An 11,021-nucleotide genomic window follows, 5' to 3' on the forward strand; every position below is an offset into this window, starting at 1 on the left:
CCCAGGTACATTTGGGCAAATCGTGAAGGATCCATTTTTCTGCAAGAATATCGTCAAATTTGTATACTTGGACTTTTATTGAGCTTTTCCAGTATTAGTAGCCGTATTGTAAGTTCAACATTTGCAAAACACCCAGTTTTCATAATTCATAACTCTCCATATTCTTGCAATTTTACTACACTCCTAATTTTACTACACTCGTAACTCTCCATATTCTTGCAATTTTACTACACTCCTAATGATATAGTGAAGTCTGGTTACGTTCTAGGATCTCTGAGGAATAAATACGAACGTAATTTGACTGGTTGAAACAACGTTTAGGGTTAGATTTTTACAGATTCCTTTCTTTACAAATTGAACGAGTGGAAATACAAAATCGATCGCGCATGGTATATGGACCTTTTCAGGATATGAAAAAGGATTTTATCTAACAAAACTACACATCATGTTATCGCTGGGATCCTTGGGATGATAAATCAGAGCAAGATTTAAGAATGTAAGTACACATTTCACCTTCAGAGGTGAATTTATCAAACCTATCGCAGTGAAAAAAGTGTTTTGTTGTTAGGAGCTCTCCTCAAACAATAGCATGGCATTTTTTCTAGGTAACAGCTACTGTAAATTGGACAGTGCAGTTATATTAACAAGAATTTAAGCTTTCAGGCGATATAAGACACTTATACTGTATGTACTGACATTTGTTGTTTCTCTAAAATCTATGATTGTGACACACGGTGCTGCATGATTCACAACTGCCCCATTGACGGGATGCCTATCCCTAAGAAGCTTAGGCTACTAGGTAGGTCTACCGATTGCACATGAAATTTGCTTGTGTTTTCCTTTTTTTAAAGTATCCTTGCTTCACTTGTTTATAACACAGCGAGCTTTTTAGGCTATTTATATTAATCTATTATGTTTTCGGTGGTCACAGAGAGTGGTGGTCATTCTATGTTTAGCTGAGATTTTCTGTGTTAAAGTGACGCGGGAGGACAAACGGTGATCTACACACAAGTGGCTCGCTTGTGGCTTTGCTGGCAGCATATAGCAGCACATTGTGCGTCAAGAATTCAGATTAGCAAGTTTGTATGAAGGTCTGGTTATTAAATGGGTAAATAGTTGATTACAGCTCAGCTTCGTGTTCTTAGGAAACTATGCAGTATTTCGTTCTTTTATGTATTATTTCTTACACTGTTACCCCAGGTAATCGTAAGTCTTATTACATACAGCCGGGAAGAACTATTGGATATAAGAGCAACGTCAACTTACCAACATTATGACCAGGAATACGACTTTCCCGAAGCGGATCCTCTGTTTGGACCAACACCCAGGACAATGGATTGGATCCCAGTAGGCAACCCAAAACAACGGCACCGCAGACGGAGGGGTCTTCTGGTCAGGCTCCGTAGATGGGCACATTGCTCACTGCTCCCGAGTATACTACTCGCCAATGTCCATTCTCTTGACAACAAGGCAGACAAAATTTGAGCAAGGGTTGCCTTCCAGAGAGACATCAGAGATTGTAACATTCTCTGTTTCACGGAAACATGGCTCACTCGGGATACCTTATCAGAGTCGGTAGAGCCACCTGGTTTCTTCACGCATTGCGCCGACAGAAACAAACATCTCTCTGGTAAGAAGAAGGGAGGGGGTGTATGTATGCCTTATGATTAACGAGTCGTGGTGTGATCATAACAACATACAGGAACTCAAGTCCTTTCGTTCACCTGACCTAGAATTCCTTACAATCAAATGCTGACCGCATTATCTACCAAGAGAATTCTCTTCGATTATAATCACAGCTGTGTATATCCCCCGCCCCCAAGCAGACACCTCGATGGCCCTGAAAGAACTTCATTGGACTCTATGTAAACTGGAAACCACATATCCTGAGGCTGCATTTATTGTAGCTGTGGATTTTAACAAGGCTAATCTGAAAACAAGGCTCCCTAAATTTTATCAGCATATCGAATGCGCGACCCAGGCTGGAAAAATTCTGGATCATTGCTACTCTAACTTCCGTGACGCATACAAAGCCCTCCCTCGCCCTCCTTTTGGCAAATCTGACCATGACTCCATTTTATTGATCCCAGCCTATAGACAGAAACTAAAACAGGAAACGCCCGTGCTCAGGTCTGTTCAACGCTGGTCCGACCAATCTGATTCCACGCTTCAAGAATGCTTCGATCACGTGGACTGGGATATGTTCCAGATAGCCTCAGACAACAACATTGATGTATACGCTGATTCAGTGAGAGAGTTTATTAGCAAGTGCATCGGTGATGTTATACCCACGGTGACTAGTAAAACCTTCCCCAACCAGAAACCGTGAATTGACGGCAGCATTCGCGCAAAACTGAAAGCGCAAACCACTGCTTGTAATCATGGCAAGGTGACCAGAAACATGACCAAATACAAACAGTGTAGCTATTCCCTCCGCAAGGCAATCAAATAAGCTAAGTGTCAGTATAGAGACAAAGTAGAGTCGCAATTCAATGGCTCAGACATGAGACATATGTGGCAGGGTCTACAGTCAATCATGGGCACTGACGTCTTGCTCCCAGACAAACTAAACAACTTCTTTGCTCGCTTGGAGGACAATACAGTGCCACTGACACAGCCCACTACCAAAACCTGCGGGCTCTCCTTCACCACAGCCAACGTGTTAACCCTCGCAAGGCTGCCGGCCCAGACGGCATCCCCAGCCGTGTCCTCAGAGCATGTGCAGCCCAGCTTGCTGGTGTGTTTACGGACATATTCAATCAATCCCTATCCCAGTCTGCTGTTCCCACATGCTTCAAGAGGGCCACCATTGTTCCTGTTCCCAAGAAAGCTAAGGTAAGTGCTTTGAGAGACTAGTCAAGGATCATATCACCTCCACCCTACCTGACACCCTAGACTCACTCCAATTTGCTTACCGCCCCAATAGGTCCACAGACGATGCAATCGCAATCACACTGCCCTAACCCATCTGGATGAGGAATACCTATGTAAGAATGCTGTTCATCGATTACAGCTCAGCATTAAACACCATAGTACCCTCCAAACTCGTCATTAAGCTCGAGACCCTGGGTCTCGACCCCGCCCTGTGCAACTGGGTCCTGAACTTTCTGACGGGCCGCCCCCAGGTGGTGAGGGTAGAAAACAACATCTCCACCCCGCTGATCCTCAACACTGGGGCCCCACAAGGGTGCGTTCTCAGCCCTCTCCTCTACTCCCTGTTCACCCATGACTGTGTGGCCATGCACGCCTCCAACTCAATCATCAAGTTTGCAGACGACACTACATTGGTAAGCTTGATTACCAACAACGACGAGACAGTCTACAGGGAGGAGGTGAGGGCCCTCAGAGTGTGGTGTCAGGAAAATAACCTCACACTCAATGTCAACAAAACAAAGGAGATGATCGTGGACTTCAGGAAACAGCAGAGGGAGCACCCCTATCCACATCGACAGGACAGTAGTGGAGAAGATGGAAAGTTTTAAGTTCTTCGGTGTACACATCACGGACAAACTGAAATGGTCCACCCACACAGGCAGCGTGGTGAAGAAAGCGCAACAGCGCCTCTTCAACCTCAGGAGGCTGAAGATATTTGGCTTGTCACCAAAAACACTCACAAACTTTTACAGATGCACAATCAAGAGCATCCTGTCGGGCTGTATCACCGCCTGGTACAGCAACTGCACCGCCCACAACCGTAAGGCTCTCCAGAGGGTAGTGAGGTCTGCACAACACATCACCGGGGGCAAACTACCTGCACTCCAGGACACCTACACCACCCGATGTCACAGGAAGGCAAAAAAGATAATCAAGGACAACAACCACCCGAGCTACTGCCTGTTCACTCCGCTATCATCCAGAAGGCGAGGTCAGTACATGTGCATCAAAGCTGGGACCTGAGAGACTGAAAAACAGCTTCTATCTCAAGGCCAACAGACTGTTAAACAGCCATCACTAACATTGAGTGACTGCTGCCAACATACTGACTCAAATCTCTAGCCACTTTAATAATTGAAAATTGGATGTAATAAATGTACCACTAGTCACTTTAAACAATGCCACTTTATATAATGTTTACATACCCTACATTACTCATCTCATATATATATATATATATATATACACTGTACTCTATACCATCTACTGCATCTTGCCTATCCCGTTCGGCCATCGCTCATCCATATATTTATATGTACATATTCTTATTCATTCCTTTACACTTGTGTGTATAAGGTAGTTGTGAAATTCTTAGATTACTTGTTAGATATTCCTGCATGGTCGGAACTAGAAGCACAAGCATTTCGCTACACTCGCATTAACATCTGCTAACCATGTGTATGTGACCAATAAAATTTTATTTGATTTAGTTTAATCCATTCTCCATTTAATGGATTTATTCACAGGTAAATAGTAATATGCTCTAAACTGCTCTGGTGACAAACTTTTCTGCCCTGTGTCCAATTGTCCACAAGTTAAAAAAAAAGGTGTATTATTAGCAAACTAGCTACAGGGCTGGCCAACTTTTACATACGATATAGCTAGCTAGATAAGTTAATTAAATATCACCAGCTACCTAACTTCATATTAGCTAGCTATCTTGGTGTATTTATCATTGTAAAAAAACAAACTCTAAATGCATCTGTATGTAGCTAGCTAACAGCCATGGCAGAGGGTGAAAGGAAAGCAGCCCAACTGTCGAAGTGAGAGAGTAGGCTATTCTGCATAGGGCAGGTGCTTTTGTGTAGTTCCTCTCCCAGTAAGCATGCTCATAGTAACATAATGCTCAGTGCTGTATAATTTGAGTATAATGAAGTCTGATTCTTCTGATGTTTTCTGTCCTCAGAAGCCTGTATGCAGATGAAGATGTCCCAATAAAGAACAGTGGTTCTCAGTCCTAGTCCTGGGGACTTAGCCCATACAACTACCTCTTCCCCTACTGTATTTATTTATTTATTTTGCTCCTTTGCACCCCATTATTTCTATTTTGCACTTTCTTCCACTACAAATCTACCATTCCAGTGTTTCACTTGCTATATTGCATTTACTTTGCCACCATGGCCTTTTTTGCCTTATCTCACCTCATTTGCTCACATTGTATATAGACTTATTTTTCTACTGTATTATTGACTGTATGTTTGTTTTACTCCATGTGTAACTCTGTGTTGTTGTATGTGTCAAACTGCTTTGCTTTATCTTGGCCAGGTCGCAATTGTAAATGAGAACTTGTTCTCAACTTGCCTACCTGGTTAAATAAACGTGAAATAAAAAAATAAAGCTTCAAGTGGTATTTATGTATTCATTTGTGATGCTATACTTGAAATGATCCTGCTGTTGTCACATGCTACACATGCATGTGTGTGCACATGCATCTATCCCAATGTTATCATGATTTGTTATAAGATATATTATACTTTAGTAATCCACAATGACATGGTGATGTAAACATCTAATAATGACATTATCTTCCATATTCCTACAGACACCTTGCAATTGGAGATTCCTTCAAAACGATTGCCTATAGTTACAAGTTTGGGCGACCAGGGCCATCTGGGACTGTCTCCTGGGGAATTCAGGAGTGTGAAGGCTACCTGTGTCCTGCATAACTTCATGAGAATGGACACGGGGACCAGGAGGGGATCTGCAGCTCGCCACCATATCCCAGAGCAGAAGTCTGCTGCTCTGCAGGATGTTTCAAGGATGGGGTCCAACAATCCAGCAAGAGAGGCAATCCGTGAGCAGGAGATCTTCACCTCCTACTTCTTCGAAGAGGGTGCTGTTCCCTGGCAACACTATAGACTACACTATGCACAACCAAAGGCTCTTTTAAGAGCCATCCACATTGCAATAACAGTATTCTTCCATTTACTTAGCTATGTCAACTAGAGTTATTCAATTCCCAATTTCTTTCCTTTTGATTTCTACTTCTCAGGTGAGGGTGCTGTTTAGGTAAAGGGGTGATGTCTGTACAAAAACAAAACAGGCTATTTTAAGTCACTCATATTGAAAAACAACAAATACACGCCCTAAAACCCACACTTACACACTCATGTATCAATCTGATCGATGGATTGTGTTGTGCAGTAAGCAGGTTCAGGTGTATAACTGTGGCTCCTTCTCCACCAAAGAATAGGTAAGAGGGCCTACGCTATATTGTTTGTCCTCGTGTGTCTGTGCATGTTTTTCAGTATAAAGTACTCTGAAGCCACAGTGTGGACACCAGGTGAGGCCACACACACAGATACCTGTTGAACACGGTCTCTTTAACTACCTTATTTTCTCAATAACAGTCTCTCTCCTTCCCTTCATCCCGCTCCCCCTTCTCCCTAAATCCTCTAGGTTATATCAGCTGTGTCGGTGAACCCCTCCTGCATCTGAACTGGCTACATAGAGGACACAGCAGGACCAGAGGTGAGAGGTCAGTTGGTCAGGTCAACAGGAAGTATTATCAAAGACATGCTTTACATTGAAATACAGATAGAGATGTCGTAGTCCCAGAGTTAATGATCCAAGGTCAGTTTTGTATTTCACCTCCTGATGATTATGATGACTGACAGTGTTAGCATGTTTAAGTCTTTACATCCACTGTTTCATAAGACAACAGCCTGGTTTGCTGGTTGTTTCAGGAGTCCCTAAAACATTAAACAACCAGAATTACAATTTCATACTCACCCATAAAGCTAGATGGCTAATGTTAGCTCGTCAGCTAGCTTGCTAAATAGTGATTTTCGTAAATGTACTTTATGACCAAAAAATATGCATAATCATTTTCTCAACATTAACATATTCTTCTCAACGTTTTTGCACGATTCATTATGTTATATTTACTTCCATTTGCTTCCATCCAAGTATTTTTGTCAGCCATCTTTGCTGAATAAAGTATCCTACCTTGTAATCGCATAGCGTCAAATTCATCATGGGAACCACTTGATATGATTGGTCATCGCCCAGTGGTCGCCAGTGGTCGCCACTGGTGATTTGCATGACGTTGGGAAATTAACTTTTTCACTGCCTCCCATGCCACTTTCGTGCCGCACAACGGTCCCCTGCCCTCTCCGCTTTCCTTCCATTGAAAATTAATGGGAAGCTGTGTTTCAACGCGCGGCACCGCGTGCTAGTGTACACTGGGCATTAGCTGATCAACTAGTGGTCTGAGGCAGGCATTACTATTAAAGGGTGATTTGTAGTTCATATACACAGAAACAATTTAAAAACAGTACACTACACTTCCAATGCATCATGTAAATACTCTAAAACCGGTCAATCTCAATATCTAATTTCCTTCATCTGCATTGATCTGAGGACACAGGATAGGTGTAGTATTTAAATGAGAGACTTAATTTCAATCAGAGAACGTGAAACGCTTTGAAAGAAGTTCATTATCCAAGTGTTATAAATACATAATACATGCATTATACATATTATTATTGTAATATTATAAATACAATTTCAATCTGTACTACAATGCACATCTGGTGTCCATTATAAAAATATAGGAAGAAAGAGGAGGTGGGGAGAGAGGTGTGAGAGTGTAAAAGACAGAAATGGAAAGAGGTAAGAACAGAGGAGCAGGGAAGACAGCATATGATTAATGAATTACAGTGCTACTAAACTTAAAATTCTCTCAGTTCATCACAATTACATAATAGTGTCTCTAGCGGTGTCTCCTAACCAGCCTTGGGCCCCCAGTTGGCCCAAAGTTTATCTTAAGAGCGGGTGAGGTGGCGATGATGGGACTGGGGGTTGGCATCCTCTCTCACATCAAAACATACCTGCAGACGAGAGACAGATGGAGAGAGTGACAGCATGATTAAGTAGTGTTTTTTTTATTCTAACACTGTTAGTCGTCATAATAATCAGGATGTGAAATACAAAACTGACCTTGGATCATTAACTCTGGGACTAGTACATCTCTCTGTATTTCAATGTAAAGCATCTCTTTAATAATACTTCCTGTTGACCCAACTAAGTGACCTCTCACCTCTGATAATGCTGTGCCCTCTATGTAGCCAGTTCAGATGCAGGAGGGGTTCACCGACACAGCTGATATAACCTAGAGGATTTAGGGAGAAGGGGGAGCGGGATGAAGTGAAGGAGAGAGACTGTTATTGAGAAAATAAGGGAATCTGTTTGTGTGGCCTCACCTGGTGTCCACATTAAGTGGCTGCAGAGTACTTTATACTGATAAACATGCACAGACACACAAGTACAAACAATATAGCGTAGTTATAGAAATAATGAAGTACTATTCTCTATGGTTGGTCGTCTTGCCTATTCTTTGAAGGTGGAAGGAGCAACAGTAATATACCTGAACAACACAATCCATCAATCAGATTGATACACAAGTGTGTAGGTGTGGGTTATAGGGTGTCTAATTGTTCCCAAAAAATTCTTAAAAGAGCCTGTTTTGTTTTTGTACAGACATCACCCTTACCTAAACAGCATCCTCACCTGAGAAGTAGAAATCAAAGGGAGAGAAACTGGGAATTCAATAACTGTGGTTGACATAGCTAAGTAAATGGAAAAATACTCTTATTGCAATGTGGATGGCTCTTACAAGAGCCTTTGGTTGTGTATAGTGTAGTCTATGATGTTACCAGGGAACAGCACTCTCTTCGAAGAAGTAGGAGGTGAAGATCTCCCACACACGGGAAACATCCTGCAGAGCAGCAGACCTCTCCTCTGGCACACGGCGGCAATCTACAGATCCCACCAGCTTGATCATACCTGTGGAAAGCAGATAGGAAGAATATGCTCGATAAGAATACACAGCACATTTAAGGGAGCACAGAGGCTATTAACAAATTACTTCCCGTGGGCTTCAATCTGCAGATTCATGGAGCAGAACATGTCCAATAGATGGGTCACATGTATGCAACCAATATACAAAGCTACATACTGATTAACCAAATTCATTCTTAACTTGGCAATTTGCTATGTTCCAATTCTCTACCCTTTCCCTCAGAATGTGCATTCATTCACTCCCCCTCAAGTACTTTAAAGAGTTGTGCAGGAGGTTTTTTTGACCATATTCCTTACACTGGTCGATTCCTTTAAATATTTGATGTTCAGGAGGAAGAAGGGTAGAGAATAGGACTGAAGCCAGTTTGAGGTATACCTTTAGACAGCAGTTCCTGGAGGGCTGCTCTGGCGATGACAGCCTCTGACCTTTAGCCTTTTGGATACAATAGTTGGGGTGATGAGTTTGTAGTTGGGCACTTCCTTGATCAGTTTGTCGTAGGTGGCTTTGCCGAAGAGGACCAGGTTATTGAGCGTGTCCCTCACTTTCCCTTTGGAACACTTCTACTCAGGATAGAGAAAGAAGATATTAAATACTTATTATACTAGGCCAAACGGTGAGTTATTATAGCAAACTTTCCCAATAGCTACATTTCCAATGATGTTAACGTTACATCAAATCCAATGAAATTGTATTTGTCACATGTGCCGAATACAAAAGGTGTAGACCTGACCGTGAAATGCTTACTTACAAGTCTTTAAGCCCTTAACCAACAATGCAGTTTTAAGAAAATACAGTTAAGAAAATATTTCCAAAAATAACTAAAGTAAAAATAAAACCCTAATAAAACTCCTTTAATTTTCCCATAGGCCTTGTCAACGAATCATGGCAGAGTTAGTACCTACCCCAGGCACCATTACTATTGCTCTCTATTTGTTGTACATCCGGGAAACCCGGAGCCGCCGCCTCCTTATTCGTGTGGTGTTCCAGCAGATGCCTCTTTGTTGCGTATTGCTGCCTTTCACAATTCAGAAAATGCATTGCACATTTGTTCTCAAAAAAAGGGAAATGGGGGAAAAAGGAAATTGCGCCACCATTTAACCCTATACTACTACTCCCACTACTTTGGCCCTAACATATCCTACTTCAGGCTGTTGGCCTGGGAGGCTGGAACCCCTTTTCTCAAAACCCTCTACAGTTCTTCTGCACTAAAATCTCTGACACCCAAAAACCTCTCTGCTGCTGCTACTACCAATTACATTTTCTGGGATTATCTTTTCATCTGTCCGGTACAATTAATGACCATAGCAATAAACGCCAAGAAGTCAACCTTAGTAAAGCACAAACGGTTCGGGTCACTCTGTACTGACCTACTACTCGCATGGATCCTCTCAGGTTCCCTCACAATTTGCCCTCCATCCTCTACTTTCCTCACTGCCTCAGCATATGACACATTCTGCACTACTATCACCCTGGAAACTTGAACCGGTGTCAATCACACAGGACATTTCTGATCCCCAGCAACATGGCCACCCCCACAATTGAAACACTACACTTTTTCCACTGAAACTACACACTCCTTAGTCCCATGCCCTCCTGCTCATTTCTCATACCTCAAAATAAAACTCAGAGCCATTGGGCTTGTACGACATTGCTGGCAGCTTTCCATTAGATAGCACAGCCACAAAGTCAAAATTGGCTATATTGTAAAAAATGTCTGTAAACAAAAATTTGCTTGGTCATAATTTGAGGTTGGGTTAAAATCACATTATAAGAAGATAAATTGTAGAAATAGCTGGGGTTTATGACTTTGTGGCTGTGGTAACTAGTTATGACCTTGCAGGTGACTGCTGACTGACTGATCGACAAAGAACCTTGCATCATAAATAACTACTCATTATTATTTGTAGAGAGTCGGTCACAATTGACTCATAATACATTACGATATAATCCTAAATAGCTTGCGTTCCTGGGACATTGAGTTTCTTGTTGGTACCTCAGATCTTTTTCTTCATATCCACCCATATCACATTTTTGAGATTGTTTGTTGTTGTATACACTGACCAACATCTATGAAGGTTTTTGCACTATGGGACTAATATATATATATATATATATACATACACTGAACAAAAATATAAACGCAACATGTAAAGTGTTGGTCGCATGCTTCATGAGCTGAAATAAAAGATCCCAGAAATGTTCCATACCCACAAAAAGCTTATTTCTCTCATATTTGGTGCACAAATTTGTTTACATCCCTGTTATTGAGCATTTCTCCTTTGCC

The 11,021-nt window shown here is 41.9% G+C and overlaps 1 long non-coding RNA gene across 2 annotated transcripts; it reads right to left on the reverse strand.

Moving 5' to 3' along the window:
* Positions 1-8,065: 8,065 nt before the first annotated feature.
* Positions 8,066-11,021, reverse strand: LOC106567910 (uncharacterized). 2 transcript variants are annotated; one of them, XR_006758357.1, is made up of 3 exons: positions 9,640-11,021; positions 9,113-9,297; positions 8,066-8,721 (listed from the first exon to the last, which is right to left on the reverse strand). It is a non-coding gene; the product is annotated as an uncharacterized lncRNA (long non-coding RNA). The 2 variants fall into 2 exon arrangements; XR_001320192.2 differs by having other exon boundaries at positions 9,486-11,021.

The sequence above is a fragment of the Salmo salar genome, chromosome ssa13, assembly GCF_905237065.1.
Source record: "Salmo salar chromosome ssa13, Ssal_v3.1, whole genome shotgun sequence".
In the NCBI taxonomy this organism is placed as follows: Eukaryota; Metazoa; Chordata; class Actinopteri; order Salmoniformes; family Salmonidae; genus Salmo; species Salmo salar.